The sequence below is a fragment of the Sus scrofa genome, unplaced genomic scaffold (assembly GCF_000003025.6).
Source record: "Sus scrofa isolate TJ Tabasco breed Duroc unplaced genomic scaffold, Sscrofa11.1 Contig702, whole genome shotgun sequence".
NCBI classification, from domain to species: Eukaryota; Metazoa; Chordata; class Mammalia; order Artiodactyla; family Suidae; genus Sus; species Sus scrofa.
In genome coordinates this window covers 314,245-337,311 of record NW_018085293.1, presented here as the reverse complement: position 1 = coordinate 337,311, position 23,067 = coordinate 314,245, and the positions used below count along the sequence as shown (strand labels likewise).

General features: G+C 32.5%; 1 pseudogene; it reads left to right on the top strand.

Annotated features, from left to right (window-relative positions):
- The first annotated feature begins 270 nt into the window (after positions 1 to 270).
- LOC100525380 lies at positions 271 to 1,215 on the top strand (annotated as a pseudogene).
- The last annotated feature ends 21,852 nt before the right edge of the window (positions 1,216 to 23,067 follow it).

Here is a 23,067-nt window from a genome sequence, read left to right as displayed (position 1 = left end):
ATAAAGGGAAGCATTCAGAATGGTGTCAGGCATATTTTAAATATCCAATATAGTACCTTATATCCAAATGCTAATTTATACCTATTTCTATATTTGGCAATCAAATTAAGATTTTTCTCTTTTTACTCTGTAAATCTTTCTTAATATACATTCTAGAAAAACTAAACAAAAAAAATATGTCCTGTATTTTGTTTAAATGCAAACATTTTTGAAGTCATCCCTGCTAAGCATCAACTTTAATTTCTCAACAGTTTAGAGCATTTGAACACTATGGGTGGAAAGAATAACACACACATGGCCGACTTTGTCCTTATGTGATTGACAGATTCTGAAGCAATCCAGAGGATCCTGTTCATGCTATTTCTCCTGATATAACTGATTATTGTGCTGGGCAATGCAGGGATGATATGGATAATCTGCCTGGATCTCTAGCTTTAATACCCCATGTATTTAGTCCTCAGCCCCCTGTCATTCCTTGATCTCAGTTGCTCAAGAGTCATCACACCTAAAACTTTAGAGAACTTACTGACTCCCGCCAAGTACATTTCATACATGAACTGCTTCAACCAGTTGTATTGCTTTTTCTTCTTGGGTGGCACTGAATGCATTCTCTCCTCCATGGCCTTTGATCACTATGTAGCTATTTGCAATCCCCTGCATTACCATGTTGTTACATCCACAAGACACTGCTGCTCCCTAGTTTTGGATCTTATTTGACTGGCTTCATGGACTCCTTCATCAATGTGCTTTGCATGAGCAGACTGGATTTCTGCAACTCCAATGTAATCCATCACTTTTTTCTATGAAATATCATCAATTTTAACCTTGTCCTGCACTGATACACAAAACATGGAAATAATGATATTCATTGTAGCTGGCTCCACTCTAAAGGCATCTCTTATCACAATACTAGTGTCCCATGTGTCTATCCTATCTACTATCCTGAAAATTACTTCTACTTCATGAAAGCAAAAAGCCTTCTCTACTTGTGCCTCCCACCTCCTGGGAGTCACTGTCTTTTATGGCACTAGGATTTTTACTTATTTAAAACCAAGTAAGTTCTATTCCTTGGGAAAGGATCAAGTGGCTTCTGTTTTTTATACTATTGCCATTCCCAAGCTGAATCCACTCATTTACAGTCTTAAAAACAAAGAAGTAAAAAATTCATTCATTAGAATCATACAGAAAACAGTGGGCTACTGGCAGTTAAAATAAGAGTGAAGCTAAACTTCTGAATACATTTTTTCTTTCTTCCCTATAGTACATTTCCCTGGTCTTTTCCAGAAACAGTTGAATCATTTATGTATTTGTTTTCGGTGAAACCGTCATTGTTTGACCAAATATATTCTTTTCATTTCCAGAAAGATGCCTTTAGAAATCCATGTAGAGGGTATAGCTCAGTGGTTGAGCATTTTAAATCCATAATATATTTGGAAACTATTAATCATATTATGCTATGGTCTAAATATACATTTTTGAGGATAACTGATTTGAAAATAAAAAATATAATTGTCATTTTTAAAGCTATATCATACAAATTCCCATGTATCCTCAAATTTCAGAGAAATTTATTATGGAAAAGAACTCCATTTGAGGAGTAATGATAATAGTTTTAGGAATTATTTCATTTATTTTAGGGAGAAGCAATGCAGCAAAGTGATTATGAACACTTGCTTTGGAACTAAACATTCCATTAAATTCTAGATCTACTACCCTTTTAGCTGTATAACTCTTGAAAACTCACTGAAACTTTTAGCCTCAGGATTCCTCAACTGCAAGAGATAAATAATAATAGAGTTATTATAAAGATTAAATCTGATAATTACTGTAAGGCATTTAACATAGTACTAATAAATTCTGGTCATTATCATTAGAACACTCACATTCCTCCATTATTTCTATTGTTCTATGATTTTTCTTAAAGAATATTCACTAATTTTTTTCAAATTACATTTGGTGTATTTAAAGGATAAACACACAAACAGCTAAGGAACAATGCAGCACTTCGTAGTTAAAGTTAGAATGCTATGTATTAACATTGGAAAAAATTTGTAAGACATTGAAAATTTTGTTAATAGAAAGGACCTAACAGTTATTAATGGCTTTGTATGTGGTCTAGATTAATAGTTCTGTGTAGATGCATACATATTATATACATAAGTAATATTTTTATTTTCTATGAATTTTTTGTATCTTTCTGTATGAATTTAACAAATTAAAAATTTTATTTCTTTTATTATTAAAATCTAAGGTGAATGTGTTCTTGGTACATGGGGAAAACTTGAGACTCATTTTGCAGTGCTTTGGACCTGAAATGTCCATAAATTCATCCAGTTAAAAATTTGCATACAGTGCTCTCTCTTTGGTGGCTACCTTACCTTTCAGTGATATGTCAACAAGCTTTAGTAAACTGTTCCTTTGTTTAAATTATTGTCATGAGCTGTGGTGTAGTTTGCAGGTGCATCTCAGATCTAGCCCTGCCATGGTTAACCCTGCGGCTATATTTCTGATTCATCCCCTAGCCTGGGAACTATGTGCCACACAGGTGACCCTAGAAATCAAAGCAAAAAAAATTAAAATTAAAAAAATGAATAAAGAAAAGGAAAAAATAACTCATGTGAGATATCAAAGAAGGAAGAATTTACATTGAATCCTATGCACTGTAAACAAAAATTACAATAAAACAAATTAGAGCACTCAGATCACTTATTCTAATTAAGAATTTTTGATCTGCTGTAACACAATACATTTTATTTTATTTTATTGTACTTTATTTATTCACAATGTGCTTGTTTAAATGCATTATTTCATTTAAAAAAGATCTTAGTGCATTGTTTAGAAAATCCCCAAATACATCATTTTAAATAATACCATGAGGAGAGATGGCATGATTATTATCCAAAAGTAACTTCAGAAAAAAGATTTCATGTTGATGAGGTAAAAACAGAAATGAAAAAAATAAAAAAACAAATTTGGATGAATATAATGAAATCAATCTATGTTTTAATGCAAATAGGAGTCACAGGGAAAAAGTTCATCCCCAATAAAATTATTGCCATCAGTTCAATTATATACCCAGAAGGAGAAAAGCTACATAGGATTTAGAATCTGAAAGTATTTGCTCCTCACCTGGTCCATAGTTAAAAGCTATGTGTGATATTAGGCTTTACCTTCAACATTTACTCCTTTTTCAAATAGCAATATATTTAAATGAAAAAACACATACAAAAGTGCACAGCCAGATTAATTAAATATGTAAAACAATGAGCATTTATAGAAATTTCCTTTAAATATGTCAACCTTTGTTACAAATTTATTTATTTTCTAAAAATAGAAAATATTTGGTAACAATACTAATGTTATTACTAAATCATTAAAAAAGAGTTGAGCAGAGACTTAAACTAGATATTTTATTTTTCATGTAATATATTTATTTTGTGCACTTTGTTTTTCATGTAATATATTTATTTTGTGCACTTTGTTAATGTCCACTTAAGAATTTTTCTACCATATGAACTCCAATGAATCATATTTTTAATATGATGTTTTGAATCAGAGAATAAAATAATTTAGTGAATTGTGGGATCTGTTAATAAAAAAACAAAACAGAAACAAATAACTGCAACCCCACTTGCTATTTGCAGTGGCCTTAATTTTGCTTTTAGTAAATAGGATAAAGAAAAATGACAATGTTAAATATTTAGCTAAATTTAAAATTTTCACTACTGTTAGACAGATACGACTAAATCAGTATCAGCATGTGTAAATGACAAAATAAAAATTATTCTGGGTAATCCTAACTCTATATTAGGACTCAAGAGTTATAAAGATAAAATGGCTATGATGCTTAAAGAATTTTACAATATAAGATCAATATTTACAATTAATATAAAGTCACTTCCAAACATAATTTTAATAAAAAGTAGATTGTTTCACATATTTTGGGCTCCATATTGAAACACAAAATGTTCAAAGAAGGAGATAAACAATAACAGCCATTTATTGAGCTGTAAGAATGGACTTTTGCACATATGACTTGTCTCATCTTTATAGCAATGCTCACATCGAATAAGTGCCAGAGCCAAGATCCAATCCCAGATCTCCCCATTAATTCACCTTTTTCACTGCTTCTTTATACCATGGCTTCATTCTGGGTTTTGCTCTCACTCACCCACTCCCACTGAAATAAAACAGAACATGATTTTTGATATATTTGGTTATATTTTAAGCCATTAAGACCAGAGAAATATCATGAAGTAAGTAGTAATCTAAAGTGGCTTCTGTTTTACATAACTCACAAAATAAGCATAGGATAAATATTATCTTCCACAAACCAAAATACAAGCCTCCAGAGAGTTGAATAGGTCAAATGTTTTCTTGGCCCCTATTGATAAATTTCCTGATTATTTTACTTTGTAAAGTCCTATCTTCTTCCCTAAGGAAAATGTAAACTTACAGTCTATTGGGAGCAACCTCATTATCTCTAAAAACATAAATTCAATACAGTCTATTTTTTTGGTTTTATTTTAGGAAATATTGTTTTTCAATTATTAGATAGACACACATAAGTCAGATAGTGGTAAATGGATTCCATTCATCAGTGCAACAGTTAACAATCATTGGGCTTATTACTAGGGATTTTATAACATACTTGACTCTGATAGTTTAGGTCCAACCTCCTGAAATATTCTGAAAATAACCTGAAAACTTATCTTACCTGTGGAACAACAAATGCAGGATTAAGCACATTGTGATAATGGTTCATTTGGATTGATTATATCCATTTACTTCACTGTTGATAAAACCCACAGGGGGATGCCCCAAGGGGAATATGTCCCAATTATCTTCTGGTTCAAAATAGCAACATGATAATTTAACAATAAAATAAACTATTCTGGAATAATGTACTACATGCCAATATTTATAAAATGGTAGAGTTTGAGATAAGAAATCTCAAGATATGAGACATACTCTTTGACCATACCTCCATCACTGAGTTAGTACTAATTTTTTTTGAGAAACCGTGTCCTCATTCCAGCAACATAAAATGTTTTATATAGCAACCTTTAAGTCTATATGGTAATCTATAATAATGTAAAACCACAGAAGTTCCTGTTGTGGCTCAGCAGATTAAAAACCCAACATAGTGTCCATGAGGATGTGGGTTGGATCCCTGGCTTCACTCAGTGGGTTATTGATCCAGCATTGCTGTGGTTGTGGTTGTTGTTCAGGCCAGGAGCTGCAGCTCAAATTCAAACCCTAGCCTTGGAACTTCCATATGTCTCAGGTGCATCCCTAAAACAAAACAAAACAAAACTGTGTATCTCTTACAGAATATAGCAGAAAAATTTATAGTCAATCAAATTCATTACTCATTTGCTCTGTTCAAATTACAACGTGCTGTGGTTTAAATGAATCAAGCAAACATTTTCAGATTATTGGAATGTTATAATTCAAGGTAAAAGGAAAAGTAAGAAGGAAAATTTACAGGAAAATATAGAGGAGACATCAAAAGTTTAAAGCTCTGTTGGACATTATAATTCATGTAATTTGTGAATCCTGAATATTCACATATAGTTTACTCAAATTAAATTTAAAAAACTTAATGTACACACATGCAATAAACTCGGACTCACACACAAACACAGACACACTTAGGACTAAGAGGTATTTAATATTTTTTTTGATTAGGGAGGTCCAGTAGAATTTATGTATTTCTTCAATTTTCCAGATGCTCCCAACACTTACCCAGGTCCTTAGTGTCACAAGGGGCCTGTGAGATATTAATACAATGTTAAGGGTCAGTGGGGATTTTGTAAAGAAGCAGCAAATACTCTCTTTGAAGAGGGCAGAGCTTTTACCTAGAGGAAGACAACTCTGAAAGTACAAATAGAGTGGGGTGAGGACAGTAGGAAGAAACATTTTAAAAGGGAGGGGCTTCTGGAAGATTTCAGACTCAGAAAGCACTGTTAAAGCACCATATAATGTCTACAGAGTAAGGTACCTGTTTGGAAAGCAAAATCTGTTTAGACATGAGAAACAATAGGTAGACAGCGCTCTTGACTCAAACTTAGCTCTGAGAGTTAAAGTAGCTATAAAATAATATTCTAAGGCCATCAAAAACAAAACAAAACATGAGAGTGATTTCTTAAGCATGAAATTGTAAAAGATACCTTACATATCTATTTCTGGTGTATCTCCTCTTATAGTCAAAATTCACATCCTATTTTGACACAGAGGGAACAAAGGAATTACTATTGAACTCCATATAAAGATGTTTGAATTGCAAAAAAAGAAAGAAAAAAATAACATCCTAAATGTACTAAAATCAGAACATCAAATAAGGCTATAAAACAATAGAAAAACAATGCTATCTGATACATATATATATTTAAAATAATATCTGATATTTATATTTAATACCTATGTGTATTTGAAATAATATTAAAAGATTTTAAATGACTAAGCTTCAAGGAAATTAAAATGAGATGACTAGTCACCAGGAGGATGGAAAAAGATGATTCAGAGAACTAAAAATAACCACCCAAAATAGAAAGAAAATTAATAAATATTGAGTGACATATTAAAATGCAAGAGCGCATAGTCACTATAGAAGGCATATTTAAGCAAAGAGAATACAGATATGGAGAAGAAACTGATTTCAAATAAAGAAAAATTTATTTGATATACACTGACACTGAAGGTACCAAATCACAATTTTCAAAACGATGAAAATATGACTAATACAGGTATAATATCAACACAGCAATAATTTATAACCATCTCATTAATAGGTCTTTAAGAAAAATCAGAGTGATATAAAGAATATTGAAATAAGAGGGGCTTACAGAATTTACTAGAAGAGTAACACCATGATTTTGATTCCTTTTTAATTTTATTGAAGAAAATACAGAGAAAAGTCCAAGCAAGCATATCATAAATGTCAGTTTGAAGAAATCTGCAAAGAACATACCTCTACAAATAAGACCAAGTCTAAGAAGTAGAACATTGGCTATAGATAAGAAGGTTAAGGATTCTTACTATAGTAAGAAGCCCCCTTTATTCTGTCTTCTAGTCTTTATACCTCCTATAAAGGTAAACTTTTACTGAAGCAAAGATTAACTTAATTTTGTTTTTTAAGCCAGGGTTATTGAGTTTAATGTTAATACAGAAAATCTACCAGTTATCTGAATTTTAATAGACATAAACAATTGTGTAACCATTATCATGATATAGACCATTTCTATCATCCTTAAAAAAGTTCCCTCTTACCACTTTGTGGTTAATTATCTTCATTTCCCCCAGTTCTCTCAAGAACAGATGTATCAGTTGTATTCTGCATGGCAGCAATTTCAACTTGTTCAGAATGTGATATAGGTAGAATCACATCCTTTTAGTTTGAATTCTTTCAATTAACAGGATGCATCTGCAATCCATCCCTTTAAGTGGGTAAAAATCAATATTTGTTCCTATTAGTTGCTGAATGGCATTCCATCCTGATAAGGTACCACAGTTACCTCATCTATTCAACAGTTGATGGGCATTTGGGTTATTTATAGTTTTAGAATGCAGTGAATACAGGTGCTATAAATAATGACATACAGGAGTTCCCTTCCTGGCTCAGTGATTAACTAACCCAACTAGGATCCATGAGGATGCAGGTTTGATCCCTGGCCTTGCTCAGTGGGTTAAGGATCCGGAATTGCCTTGAGCTGTAGTGTAGATGTGGCTTGTATCCTGGATTGCTATGGCTGTGGCATAGACTGGCAGCTGCAGCTGCAGCTCTGATTTGAACCCTAGCCTGGGAACCTCCATATGCCACAGCTGTGGCCCTAAAAAGCAAAAATAATTTTTTTATAAATAATGACCTATAGATCTTTGCATAGACATGTTTTCTTTCATCTTGGGTAAATAACAGAGTGAGATTACTCTTTGGACTGCAACCACTTTGCTTTCCTACCAGCAATGGATGAGAGCTTCAGTTGCTCTGTCTCATTGTGAGCACTTTATATTATCATTTATTGTTACACTTTTAAATTTCTAGCCATTCTAATAAATGCTGTTGGGATTACATTGAGGTTTTAAATTCTATTTTTCAGAGCACAAAAGGTGTTGAACCTAATTTTTTATGGACTTAGTTGCTATCAGTATATCTTCTCTGGGAAATTGTTCAAATTTATGCTCATTTTTATTGTTTATCTTTCCTTTCATTTTCATATTGTTGAATTTATAGAGTATTTTATATACTCTGGATTCATGTTGTTTTTCAAATAGCTGTTTATGAAACATTTGGCTCAAATCTGTGGTTTGCTCATTTTCTAAACAGTGTCTTTTACAGTGCACTTTCAAATGTGATGAAACATAATTTATTATTTTCTGCTTATGGTTCATTAATTTTGTTTTTTTTTACAAAAGTTTGTGACTAACCCATAGTTGTAAAACTATTGTCCTATTTTTTCTCTAGAAGTATTGTTATATTAAGAACTAAGATTCCTCTATGGTTTTTTTTTTTTTTTTTTTACTTTGTCAAAGATCGATTGACAATATATTGTGTAAATCTATTACTGAAGATGATTTTTTGTTCCATAGACCTAGATATCTATCTTTTCACCAACATAACACTCTCTTGATTGTTTTAATTTTATGGCAAATCTTGAAATCAGATCATGTTTGGTTTTTGTTCTTCAGAATTTCTTTGGCAATTCTGGGTTTTTGTGGTTATATATAAATTTTTGTATTGCTCCAGTTCTGTGAAAAATGTCAGGGGTAATTTGATAGGGATTGCATTGAATCTGTAGATTGCTTTGGGTAGTATGGCCATTTTTACATTATTAATTTTTCCAACCCATGAGCATGGAATATCTTTCCATTTCTTTGTATCTTCTTTAATTTCCTTGATTAATGTCTTACAGTTCTCAGCATATAAGTCCTTTACCTCCTTGGTCAGGTGTATTCCCAGGAATTTGATTTTCCAGGGTGCAATTTTAAAAGATATTGTATTTCTGCATTCCTTTCCTAATATTTCATTATCAGTACACAGAAATGCAACTGATTTTTGAATGTTAATCTTATAGCCTGCTACTTTCCTGAATTTGTTGATCAGCTCAAGAAGTTTTTGGGTTGAGCCCTTAGCGATTTCCACATGTAGTACCGTATCATCTGCATACAGTGACAGTTTTACCTCTTCGCTTCTTATTTGGATCCCTTTTATTTCTTTTGTTTGTCTGATTGCTGTGGCTAGGACTTCCAATACTATGTTGAATAAGAGTGGTGACAGTGGGCATCCTTGTCTTGTTCCAGCTTTTAGTGGGAAGGTTTTTGGTTTTCTCCATTGAGTATTATATTTGCTGTGGGTTTCTCATAAATGGCTTTGATTATGTTCAGGAATGTTCCATCTATACCCACTTTGATAAGAGTTTTCATCATGAATGGATGTTAGACTTCATCAAATGCTTTTTCTGCATCTATTGAGATGATCACATGATTTTTGACTTTTCTTTTGTTAATGTGGTATATGAAATTGATTGATTTGCATAAGTTGAACCATCCTTGTGAACCTGGGATGACTCCCACCTGGTCCTGGTGTACGAGCTTTTTGATGTATTTTTGGTTGGCTAAATTTTTGTTGAGAATTTTTGTGCATGCAAATCAATGAAACTAGAACACACCCTCACACCATGCACCAAAATAAACTCAAAATGGCTGAAAGACTTAATAAGACAAGACACCATCAATCTCCTGGGGGAAAACATAGGCAAACATTATCTGACATCAACCTTACAATTTTTTTTTCTCAGGTCAGTCTCCCAGAGCAACAGAAATAAAGGCAAAAATAAACCAATGGGACCTAATCAAACTGACAAGCTTTTGTATGGCAAAGGAAACCAAAAAGAACACAAAAAGACAACTTACAGAATGGGAGAAAATAGTTTCAAATGATGCAACCGACAAGGGCCTAATGTCTAAAATATACTACTTATATAACTCAACAGCAAAATATCCAACAACCAAATTGAAAAATGGGCAAAGGACCTGAATAGACATTTCTCCAAGGAAGAGATACAGATGGCCAACAAGCACTTGAAAAAATGCTCAGCATCCCTGATTATTAGAGAAATGCAAATCAAATCTACCATGAGATATCATCTCACATCAGTCAGAATGGCCATCATTAATAAGTCCACAAATAACAAATGCTGGAGGGGGTGTGGAGAAAAGGGAACCCTCCTGCATTCTTGGTGGGAATGTTAACTGATACAACCACTATGGAGAACAGTTTGGAGGTACCTTAGAAAACTATACATAGAACTACCATATGACCCAGCAATCCCACTCCTGGGAATGTATCTGGACAAAACTCTCCTTAAAAAAGACACATGCACTCACATGTTCATTACAGCTCTATTCACAATAGCCAGGTCATAGAATCAACCCAAATGTCCACTGATAGATGATTAGATTACAATGATGTGGTATACACACACACACACACACACACACACACACACACACACACACACACACACACACACTGTGGAATACTACTCAGCTGTAAAAAAAGAATGACATAATGCCATCTGCAGCAATATGGATGGAACTAGAGACTCTCATCCTGAGTAAAGTAAGTCAGAAAGCGAAAGATAAATACCATATGATATGACATATCTGGAATAAAACATATTGCAAAAATGAATCTCTACACATAAAAGAAAATCATGGAGTTGGAGCATAGACTTGTGGTTGCCAAGGGGGAGGGGGAGGGAATGGGAGGGACTGGGAACTTGTGGTAAATAGATGCAGAATATTGTCTTTGGGATGGATTAGCAATGGGATCCTGCTGTGTAGCACTGGGAAATTTGTCTAGTCACTTATGATGGAATATGTAATGTGAGAAAAAAGAATGTATACATGTAAATGTAACTGGGTCACCATGCTGTAGAGTAGACTATATATATATATATATATATATATATATATATATATATATATATATGTGATTAAAAATGAAATCTGATCATGTTTATCTTAATTTATTCTCCTTTTCCAACATAGCTAGGGCCCCCTAGTGTCTGTGTCTTTCTTATAAATTATAAATCACCATGACAATTTTTGCAAAACACTTGTTTAATTAAGGTTGCACTGAATATATACATCATTCGGGATTACATTTAATTAATAGATCCCCTTTTTGCAAATGAGTTACTATCAATATTACCCTTCCTTGATTCCTTTCTACCTTCCTTCCTACTTTTCTTATTTCTTTCATGTAAAAATCAAATGCCATTAGTAGATTACTAGCTACTAATTTAGAATTGTTGGGTATGCAGTTGAAGTATATATGTCTTTTTCACAATCTTTTTTCGAAGAATCTCTTTAAGTGTATAGCCTAGTACTAGCCCCTGGATAAGTCGAAATGCTCCTCAGGACATAATGGTAAACAGTTCAAATGCTGACCTGGATTTCTACCAGATCTCTAATATTCTAAATTTCTATTATATAGAATAGTACAGTTATCTGTATACTGCCCCATTGCTGTTGTCAGTACTTCTAATTAATTAATGTATTTAATTATTTATTTTCACAAGTTAGATAATTGATCAGGAAGCCACTCCAGGGTTTTGTTTGCTTGTTTGTTTGCATTTTTTTGTTTAATATAATGGTATTCTTAAGCTGGTGGTTTTATAAAATAATGAAAATAAATGATGATGTGTTGTTTCTAGAGGATAATATTTCCAAAACAATTGTGTATCATAATGAGTGTGCAGTATGGTCAAGTGGAAATAGCTTAAAGTTTAGAGACAGAAACCTGGACTTGAATCCTGGCCCTGCTGGTAATTGATTGTGTGTCCTTGATCAAGTAATAGTTCAGGTAATTCTTAGTTTTCTTATCTAGAAAAGGTTAGTGATTTAGTTAGTTTGAGAATTGCTATGCATATTACTTAAGATATTGTACCCCAAATTTCTAAAATCTGGTGGCTACTTAATAGCACATGGTAGCTGTTATCACATCTTTCCTTCTTCTCAGGCTTAGTGGTGGTGGTACTCTTCTTGTGGATGTGTTGTACTTTGTTTTCTGACTGTGTGAGGTTTGAGGAACATATTCAATTGTAGTTTTCCAGAATTATAGGGTTTTGTTAAAAAATTTGAGATCTCTATTTTTGTGTTTCAAGCCTCTATCTAATAAAATGAAATCAGTAAGACACAAAAACAATCAATCCCTTAATTACTGATTGACAGAAATGCCTGCTTGAAGAGTATCTTCAATGAGTAAATAAACCTTATACTTTTTGACTATTATCCTTAGAATGAAGTAGGTAATTGTTTAATGGGACATAATTTGGATTAAATTATACCTTCATTCATAAATCACCATCTTGCACTATAAATAAATAAGAGAAATTAAGGCAATTAACAAGGGCAAATTACCAGAGGAATATAAGCAAAAACGCTATTATATTTCTGTCATCCCAAAGTCAGAATTCAAGGACAGATTTGTGTTTATAAGGTGACTGATACCATAGAATATTGGGATTCAGTGGGTTTAATATCACAAAAAGTTATTTTATATAATTTAACATGTAAAAAAGATGAGTAAAAGAAGAAATACTTTGTTTCTAGTTTGCTACCCGTTTATTGCTCAATGATTTGAGGAAAAACTAATTTTTCAATTATCTAATAAGATTTTATAAAAAAAAAATTTGTAAGTCATATTTTATATGTATGCATCCTTCCATATGATGAAAACACTTTAATTTTATAAAACATATTTTAGTTTATTTCATAAATAAACACTCTAAAATCACACCACTTTCATGTACTTGAACAAGACATGCACAAAGTTTAGGTCAATCTTAGTTATCATTTGTCTTGAAGCATAAGTCTTCCTTTACAATTTCACACAAGGTATTAAATCTGATATTTTAATATAAGGTTTTAGAGTCTAAATATAATGTTATTTATCTTCCACAATTGTGTTTTCTTAGACATGTCAATTAAATAAAGGTTGTAATTGTAGTGAGGCTAAAATTCCCCCATATGCCAGGGAACATATATTTTTCTATGAATGCATTTAGTAGATATTCATTTATACATTTTTTTTAAAATTGCCTGTATATTTTTACTTGTTTTCACTGTGCTTATTCCCATATGCCCGATTTCTGCTTAGTTCCTGATACTCTCTCATAAATAATCCATTTTTGTTGTTGTTATATAAACAACAAATTCTTGAGAATGAGAATGAAATGAAAGGGCAGAGAGAATGAGAACAATTTTAAACAGATTTGAAATTGTGGGACACCAACATAATTATTTGATGATACTTATTTCTATTATTAACTTATGGTTTTATGTACAAAGAAGTCAAAATTTAAATTTATTATTGTTATTTTTTATTTTGGAATTACTTTAGAATTAAATGACATTTTTTATTTGATAGTCCCAATTTTAAAAAATATATATTATTTATACTGTGAAAATTGTCCATGTGTTTATGGGAAGACCTTTCTGGGAAAATAAAGACGAGTAGCTTTCTTTTTCTTCTAAGAATAGTTTTAACCTGATTTTCTGATTCCTCTTAAAATATGGACAATCTCAATATGATAAAAATATGATATGTTTTATGTCAGGGCTATAAACTACTTGTACTCCTTTAAATACATTTTGGTCTTTGACACACTGTAGGGAAAATTAAGGTCACAGTGCTGAAACCTTGTTCCTAAATGTAGTAGATGCAATATTTAATATTTTTTTAATAATGAAGACTTTAAGTCCAGGTACAAGAGACACATCAGTTTGTTTTTCTTTTTTCAGTCACACTCATGTCATATCGAAGTTCCCTGACCAGTGATTGAGTCTGAGCCACAATAATGACTTATGTTGTAGCTGTGTGGCAATGCTGGAGCCTTAACCCATTGCACTGCAGTGGTAACTAATCCTCAATTTTCTAATTCACTTTTCTTTTTCACATTTGACTCAATGAGAAAGTGTCTGAAAGCATAGAGGCAGTGTTTGATAAATACTAGTGGATGGGGTAATACACAAAAAAGAGGATATACAATATTTGGTTGAAAAAGGCTGCACTGTACAGCAAGTGGAAATGGAAATCTAAATTATCCTAGTTCCTACCCTTCTAGGAACATATAATATAGAATAATTTTTACACATTTAAATTTAAATAGAACCAAATGTTTGATATGAATATACTAATTCCCTTTTAACAATTGTGAACAATATGGAAAGATAATTCATGCGCACTATAGAAAATCTAGGAGTTGTATTCAGATGTGTAATTTCTTTTATAATATTCTGTATTTAAAGACACTTATATTCATTCCCCTGTAAATTTTAAGATGATGCAATATAAAACCAGGTTGTAGTTAATTTAACAGAAAATAAACTGGAAATTAAACCACTTCAGTTAGCTTTTTTTTAATCTAAAAACTTTAGTCAGTCACTTAATAATTTCTTTAATTTAACAAGGCAATTCATTCATTTTCATAAATGCTTATATGTCACTGCCAAAGGTTTAAATACACTTTTCAAAGAAAGAAACAAATGATATAAGAGGGTGGATTGTATTTTCAGAAACATTCCTTTAAAATCTATAGACGAAACTTGAAATGTCATGATTGACATCACATTATGATTTATATAGGAATCAGATGAAAAATATGACTGAAGTCACTATGTTTATATTTATGGGCTTCACAGATTATTTTTGGGTACAATATTTTTATTTTACCTTTTCCAGCAGTATATCTACACCACAGCTCACAGCAATTCCAGATCCTTAACCCACTGAGCAAGGCCAGGGATTGAACCCTCAACCTTATTATCCCTAGTCAGATTTATTTCCACTCTAACATGATGGGAACTCCAAAAAGATTTTGGTAATGGAATAAAAATACGTGATGATGAGTCAAACTGTAAAAGTCAAGCCCATAAGCCTAGACAGAGCTTAATGTGTGAGATTCCATGGAGGTTCTTCACAGAGGCTCCAGAATGGAGAATTAACTTGGAAATGAATGCTAAAGACTTATACTAAATAATGTGAGGTTACATCAATCCCTAGAATCCTGAGCATTTAGCTATAAGAATAGTGAGTGAAAATCAATTTACACAGTGACTGACAAAAGCAATATACTTAGATCAATGAGTGTTTACTATGAATCAGTTTAATGCAGTAATAAGCACATGAATGATAAAAATTACTTATATTTGTAAAATTTTTCATTGATAGAATTATAAAGGCATATAAAGGAAATACTTTAAGACACACAACACTATTAACTGAAACAAAGACATTTTCATTTTTTGTTTCTAAGCATAGAGATGTGGACATTCAACATTCTTTGTGGTTTTACTGAATGCTAAAATGAACTTTGCCACAAAATTGTGTTTGATTTCTGTTTTTTTGTTTCCCTCCTGTCATCACATTGTTTCTCACTCAGTGGCATGTAAATAAAGTGAAATACATGGTTTTTTTAAGTTAAAGAGGAATTTACCCCTGGACTGAAATTTTAGCTATTGAATTATTGGATTTATCACATTTAGGGGGCAGGAATTTGGTGTTTTAACTTTTGCTTCAGTATGTCATAAGAAGAAAGTGTTTAAAAGAAGCTAAAAAATCTTTTCTAAACAGGGCCAGGCTGATTTCAGGGACTTACAAATGATTTATATTTATGGTGTCAAAGGTATTATGTTTTTATTATATTAAGATGTCCATACATCAAGCAGAGAGTAAATAAATAAGTTTAAATTGTTGTTAGAAAGAGAAGAAAGGCACATCTTTACTTTCCCAGAAATGCTCCCATAAATACATGTAGAAGATATTTCTAATGCATAGAATAAATAAGTTGACAGCTGTGAGTTTATAACACCAAAAAATGATCATTTGATTCTTAGAGAAATCTATAGCAAGAATAGTACAATTAAGTTCTTATTTTTGTATAAAACTATATAGCTTCATAATACTCATGAGGACACACACAGAGAAAAGTAATAAATGTGTACTTAGGTTTGAATTGTTACATTAATAAAAGATATGTAAAGCCATCAATTTTAGAACAAATATGGATTAATAAATGTGGGGGCATCACAAGATGCATTACTGTTTAAAACATTTCTATTCTCTTTTTTCTCTAAAATGTCTCTCCTTTTCCACTCTCTCTCCCCCCCAGACCTATCTCCCTCTCTCTCAAGAACATGAAATATATACAAAAATATTTACTACAGATAGTTAAATAAAAAAGAAATTATATGGTAGAAAGAAGCACAAAGAAAAGAAATTTTAAAATGCAAGGGAATTTTTAGAAATTTAGCATTAGGTATTCTAGAAGGGAATCCATCACAAAATACATATTGACTAACATGCACAGGAGAAATTTCAGTGACATTACAATGCTAAAATTTGTTTAACTGATGTGCCTGAAATAAGACAATTGTGGAATTTGAAAGCATTATAATAGGAGTTAAACTCCTGAATTAAAAGCTCAGATTTAGCACTTAGTGACAATGTAAGCTTGGAAAAGTTACTTATTCTGAACCAAAAAATAACAAAGATGGACCAAAATCTTCAGGCATATCTTGATCAACTACATGAACATGGTGTGATTGCAGTGGATTTTATCAGATGTATTAACATGTTTTATCAGGTTAAAATGTTAATTATTTATGAAAAATACATATACATGAAATGTAACTTGCAAATTTTATTTCATCCTAATAAAATAAACAGCTAATTTAAAATCAAATTATAGATCTGGCATTGCCATGAGCTGTGGTGTAGGTTGCAGATGAGGCTTGGATCTGTCTCTGGCCTAGGCCAGCAGCTGTAACCCTGATTAGACCCCTAGCCTGGGAATTTCTGTATACTGCAGGTGTGGCCCTAAAAGACAAAAAAAAAATACAATTGTAAAAATAAATTCATTGAGCAGTTAATATGTTCCAAAGAAATGCAAAAAATATTCTTTTTAAGATGTACACATATTTGTTAAATGTCACTGAATATATGAATACACTATGTTATTGATATTAAAACCAGTAAATACCAATAGTCTAGGCTATAAAAATCTTTTTTTATCTTTATCAATAGCCCTGATTTTTTCTTTTCTTTTTTTAATTATTGTTACTCAATGAATTTATCACATATGTAGTTGTATAATGATCATCATAATCCAATGATTTTCTATCACTGTATTCTGCCTGTTCCCATATTAGAATGGTGAATCATCTTTTCTGAAAAGTAGCTATATCATAAATGTCCTTTGAAAATTAAGAGTGTCTTTAAAATTACAATTTATAAGTGGCATTCGTGATGTGGTATACCAAAACCAAAAGACCTCAGATGGTGGAATTTTTTTTTTTAAAAAGAAGAATGAGTAAAATTTTTAATATAAAATATAGACTGGTTAAAAATGTGGATATGCTATTAAAATAATAGCATATTTACTTAAATTCTCCTGATACTCTGGTCATTATAAATTTCTAGGGATCCTTGATGTCTCTGTTCTTGACTTGGAGCAAGAAGATGAGTTTAAAAATGAAGGTATGTTTGATTTCAAATTATGTCCCCATTAGGGAATTAATCTACCTCCCTATAGAGAACTGGAGTCATGATAGAGAAAAGTATGAGGTTTAGCTACTGCACTCAAACTTTTTTTAACTGCTATTTAAGGAAATTAGAACTGGTCGTGTTTATATCTTACTAGCTCACTTGAACAGAATGGAAAGGCAAAAATATCAATCCTGAATTGCTAATAAACCATGATCCTTCTGGATGATTAAAATAAAATCAGCATGCCAATTCTTATGATCAAAACATATAAAGTATTGGATATCTATAGGAACAGTATTACAGACATTAAGCACAATATGAATGTAGCTATTGTTAAGTGGATACTGGGGGTTAGGAATTTTGTGCAGATTACCTAATGTAATGTACATAGTAACCAGCAAACTAAAAAAATTATCATCCTCTTATAGAAGAGAATACTAAAACCCAACTAGGTATATAACTTGATGAGGGTCACACAATTCCAAAGCCACACAGGGCTTGCTGCGTGTCGCTCTGCCAATTAAAAAAAAATCAAATCTAGGTTTCTTTGATTTCACTCTATAATGTTCCACTTGATCATATTAAAATTCCATGATGACATGCCATAGTATATAAATGTTATCACTTAGAAATAATATAAGACAGCATACTTGCACATTGGAATTTTCTTCTTTTAAGCAATTAAGATTAATAGACCATGGTAAACAGGATTGCTTCCATAATTTCTTTCTGCTCTTTCATTGTTAGTATATACAAATGCTGTTGATTTCTGTGTATTAACTTTGTAACCTTCGACTTTGCCAAAATTCTTGGATGAGCTCTAACAGTTTTCTAGTAGAGTTTTTAGGATTCTCTAGGTATAGTATCATGTCATCTGAAAGTAGTGATAGTTTTACTTCTTCCTTTCCAATTTGAATTCCTTTTATTTCTTTTACTTCTCTGATTGCTGTGGCTAGGACTTCCAAAACTATGTTGAAGAGTAGTGCTGAGAGGAGACATCCAATCCCATTTATCATCGCATCCAAAAGAATAAAATACCTAGGAGTAAACCTACCTAAAGAGACAAAAGAACTGTACTCTGAAAACTATAAGACACTGATGAAAGAAATCAAATATGACACAAAGAGATGGAAAGACATACCATGCTCATGGATTGGAAGAGTTAATATTATCAAAATGCCTATACTACCTAAGGCAATATACAGATTCAATGCAATCCCTATCAAATTACCAAGGACATTTTTCACAGAACTCGAACAAAATAGTTCAAAGTTTGTTTGGAAGCACAAAAGACCCAGAATAGCCAAAGACATCCTGAAAAAGCAAAATGGAGCTGGAGGAATCAGACTCCTGGACGTCAGACTATACTACAAAGCAACAGTCGTCAAACCTGCATGGTACTGGCACAAAGACAGAAATATAGATCAGTGGAACAGGATAGAAGGCCCAGAATTAAACCCACACACCTACAGCCAACTCATCTATGACAAAGGAGGCAAGAATATACAATAGAGAAAGGACAGCTTATTCAATAAGTGGTGCTGGGAAAACTGGACAGCCACATGGAAAAGAATGAAATTAGAACACTCCCTAATACCAGACACAAAAATAAACTCCAAATGGATTAAAGACCTAGATATAAGACCAGACACTATCAAACTCCTAGAGGAAAACATAGGACAAACACTCTCTGACATAAATGATAGCAACATCTTCTCTGATCCACCTCTCATAGTATTGACAATAAAAAGAAAAATAAACAAATGGAACTTAATTAAACTTAAAAGTTTCTGCACAGAAAAGGAAACCCTAAACAACACAAAAAGACACCCCACAGAATGGGAGAAAATCTTTGCAAATTAACAAACTTACAAGGGATTCACCTCCAAAATCTGCAAACACCTTCTGCAGCTCCATACCAAAAAAAACACAAACAACCCCATCCAAAAATGGGCAGAAGATCTAAACAGACAATTCTCCAAAGAAGACATACAGATGGCCAAAAAACACATGAAAAGATGTTCAACATCACTCATTTTTAGAGAAATGCAAATCAAAACCACTAGGAGGTACCACCTTATACCAGCCAGAATGGCCATCATCAAAATGTCTACCAAAAATAAGTGCTGGAGAGGGTGTGGAGAAAAAGGAACCCTAGTACACTGTTGGTGGGATTGTACATTGGTTCAACCACTCTGGAATGAAGTATGGAGATTCCTCAGAAAACTTAACATAGAACTACCATTGGATCCAGCGATCCTACTTCTGGACATTTATCCAGAGAAAACCATGACTTTCAAAAATGTATGTTCATTGCAGCACTACTTTCAATAGCCAAGACATGGAAACAATGTAAATGTGCATCAACAGAGGAGTGGGTCAAGAAGATGTGGTACTTATACACAATGGAATATTACTCAGCCATTAAAAGGAATGAAATGCCAGCATTTTTAGCACCATGGATGGACCTAGAAACTATCATGCTAAGTGAAATCACCCATACAATGAGACACCAAAATCAAATACTTTCATTGACATGTGGCATCTGAAAAAAGGAGAGACTGAACTTCTTTACAGAACAGATACCCATCACAGACATTGAAAAACTTATGGTCTCCAAAAGAGACAGTTGTGGGGGTAGGGGTATGTGTTTGGGTTGTGGGATGGAAATTCTGTGATAATGGATTGTTGTAATCATTATACAAGTACAGATGTGATAAATTCATTTGAGTAATAAAAAAAGGAAAAAAAAAGTTTGTTAGACCATGAAATTAAAACACACACACACACACACACACACACACACACACACACACACATGTTGCTTCTAGATCAACTAGCCAACTAGAATAGTAAGTTTAAATGCTTTGTGTTCCTCTATCAAAAAATTATGATTCTAAAGTGGCATATACCAAGTGATAAATTAATAATGTTTCTCCATTTAATAATCTTCTTAAACTCTTGGAGTTCCCATTGTGGCGCAGTGGTTAATGAATCCGACTAGGAACCATGAGGTTGCGGGTTTGGTCCCTGCCCTTGCTCAGTGGGTTAACGATCCAGCGTTGCCGTGAGCTGTGGTGTAGGTTGCAGACGCGGCTCGGATCCCCCGTTGCTGTGGCTCTGGCATAGGCCGGTGGCTACAGCTCCGATTCAACCCCTAGCCTGGGAACCTCCATATGCTGCCAGAGCGGCCCAAGAAATAGCAACAACAACAACAACAACAACAACAAAAAGACAAAAAAAAAAAAAAATGATCCCTCAGTGGAAAAGACATCTAATGTTTTAGGACATGTTCGAAACTCTGACACTAAATAGCTATGTGTCATTAGGTATATAAACTAATACTGTAAAATCCAGTTTTCTCTTCCTGGGAATATAACCTTTTTAAATCTCTGAGCATTCTGTAAACATGAGCATAATGGAAGTGTAACCTATGACATAATTTATAATTCTTTAATAAAGATAACTATACTTTTTGTAAATTTTAAAATGCTACACTAAGTGGTATATAAAATAGTTTTAAGCTCATTGAGAGTCAAGTAGGTGTGACAAGATATGAATATATGAAGAATTGATAGGAGAGATGTGACAGTAAACAGATAACTATAATATTCTTTTTTATTAGGGCCACACCTATGGCATATGGAAGTTCTCAGGCTAGGGATAGAATCAGAGGTACAGCTGCTGGCCTATACCACAGCCATAGCAACATGAGATTTGAGACTTGTCTGTGACCTACACCATAGCTCACCAATCCACAACCTACTGAAGGAGGCCAGGGATCAAACCTGAATCCTCATCATTACTAGTCAGATTCAGTTCTGCTATGCCATAATGGGAACTCCTAACTGTAATATTCTATGTGATAGAACATTACACTGGTAGAGAAATGGTAGAGATATAGGTTAAACCCTATATTTTCAGTGTATAGGGTCTTGTGTTAAAGATTCCGCATACCAATATAGACTAGTAAATTACAATGGACATAAGAAATATTTGGAAAAAATTTGAAAAATGCATAAGTTCCACATTAAAAGATTGTAGATTAGCAAATACAATTTTGTTTAATCTGAATGTAAAAAATAAGAAAAAAAGATGATACTGGCAGGCAGTCCAACTGTGAAAAATTGAACTATTTATTTATTTATTTATTTATTTATTTTTATTGAAAGAGTTTTATCATTTATTCAACAAATATTTACTGAACTGCTTACTCCTTGATACCAATGGCACTCAGTGACAACATTTAATACATTTTGATTTTTAAAAATTATTATTTTTTTAATCTACAGTCTTAGAGTTCTTTGAAGCCTTGCAAATTGTTAATCTTTGACCTTTGTAACACATTTTTCTTTATTTCCATTCCCCCATATCCCAGCTGAGTGATGATTGTCCCACAGACATTCAACATTGCGTAACAATGATTTTATGAAGGTTACTTTGCTTGGTGGATCGAAATTGCTATAGTTTGACTTAAAATTAAAAAGTTTTGTTTTGTAATGATCAAATGTGTTTGTAATGCTCTTCTCAGAGATGCCCCTAATTTATGAATCATTTGTTTGCAGTACCATTGGATGATACGTGATCATTCCAAGATTCACTTCCCTGACAGTACCTGGCAGACATTTTTTTTTTTTTTTTTTTGTGCTCACCCATTCTCAAGTTCACCTGACTCTCTTTATTTCACTCACCCCTTTATATGACATATAGGACCCCCTAGGATCAGGCCCCACTTACCTACCTAACCTTTATCTGTTCATGTACATCCTCCATGTTAGTCAGGCTGGTCTCCTCAATATTTGCCAAGTGTAGGGTTTTTATCCTTCCTGTCTTTTTTTTTTTTTCATGATACTTCTTTTTTTTTTGTATTTTCCCACTGTACAGCAAGGGGGTCAGGTTATCCTTACATGTATACATTATAATTATATTTTTAAATAGAACCCTAAATAGATCCATCCATAGTTACAGTACAACCTCAATTAAACTTCGTTTTATAACAGAACCTGATGAAATGTAAATAAACTATCCTTCAATAATAATAATTGAAAAAATTTAAAAACAAGTATTTTTGTAGGAATTAACATTCTGATTCTGCAATTTACATGAAAAAGCAAAAAAAAAAGAAAAAATGTTTTTTAAAGGAAGAATAAAGTTTTAATGTTTACGTGAATTTCATTTCAAGACTATGATGAAAGTTAAAATAAGAAGAATGTGAGGTATTGGTGGAAAAGACACCTAGATCAGTGGAACAGAAGAGTCTTCAGAAATAGTTGACACATATGAGGTATTTTTTTTTTTTTACTAAGTTGCTCAGAAAAATCCATGGAAAATGGATACTCTTTTAAATGATGTCTCAAGTGTAGAATAGCTTTATGTCACACACACACAAATATTGACTTGTTTGCACCATCTAAATGATTTACTCATAATGAATCTTAAACCTTAATATAAATCCTAGTACTATAATATTTCTTTAGAAAACAATGAAATCTGTGTGATCATGATTATTTTTC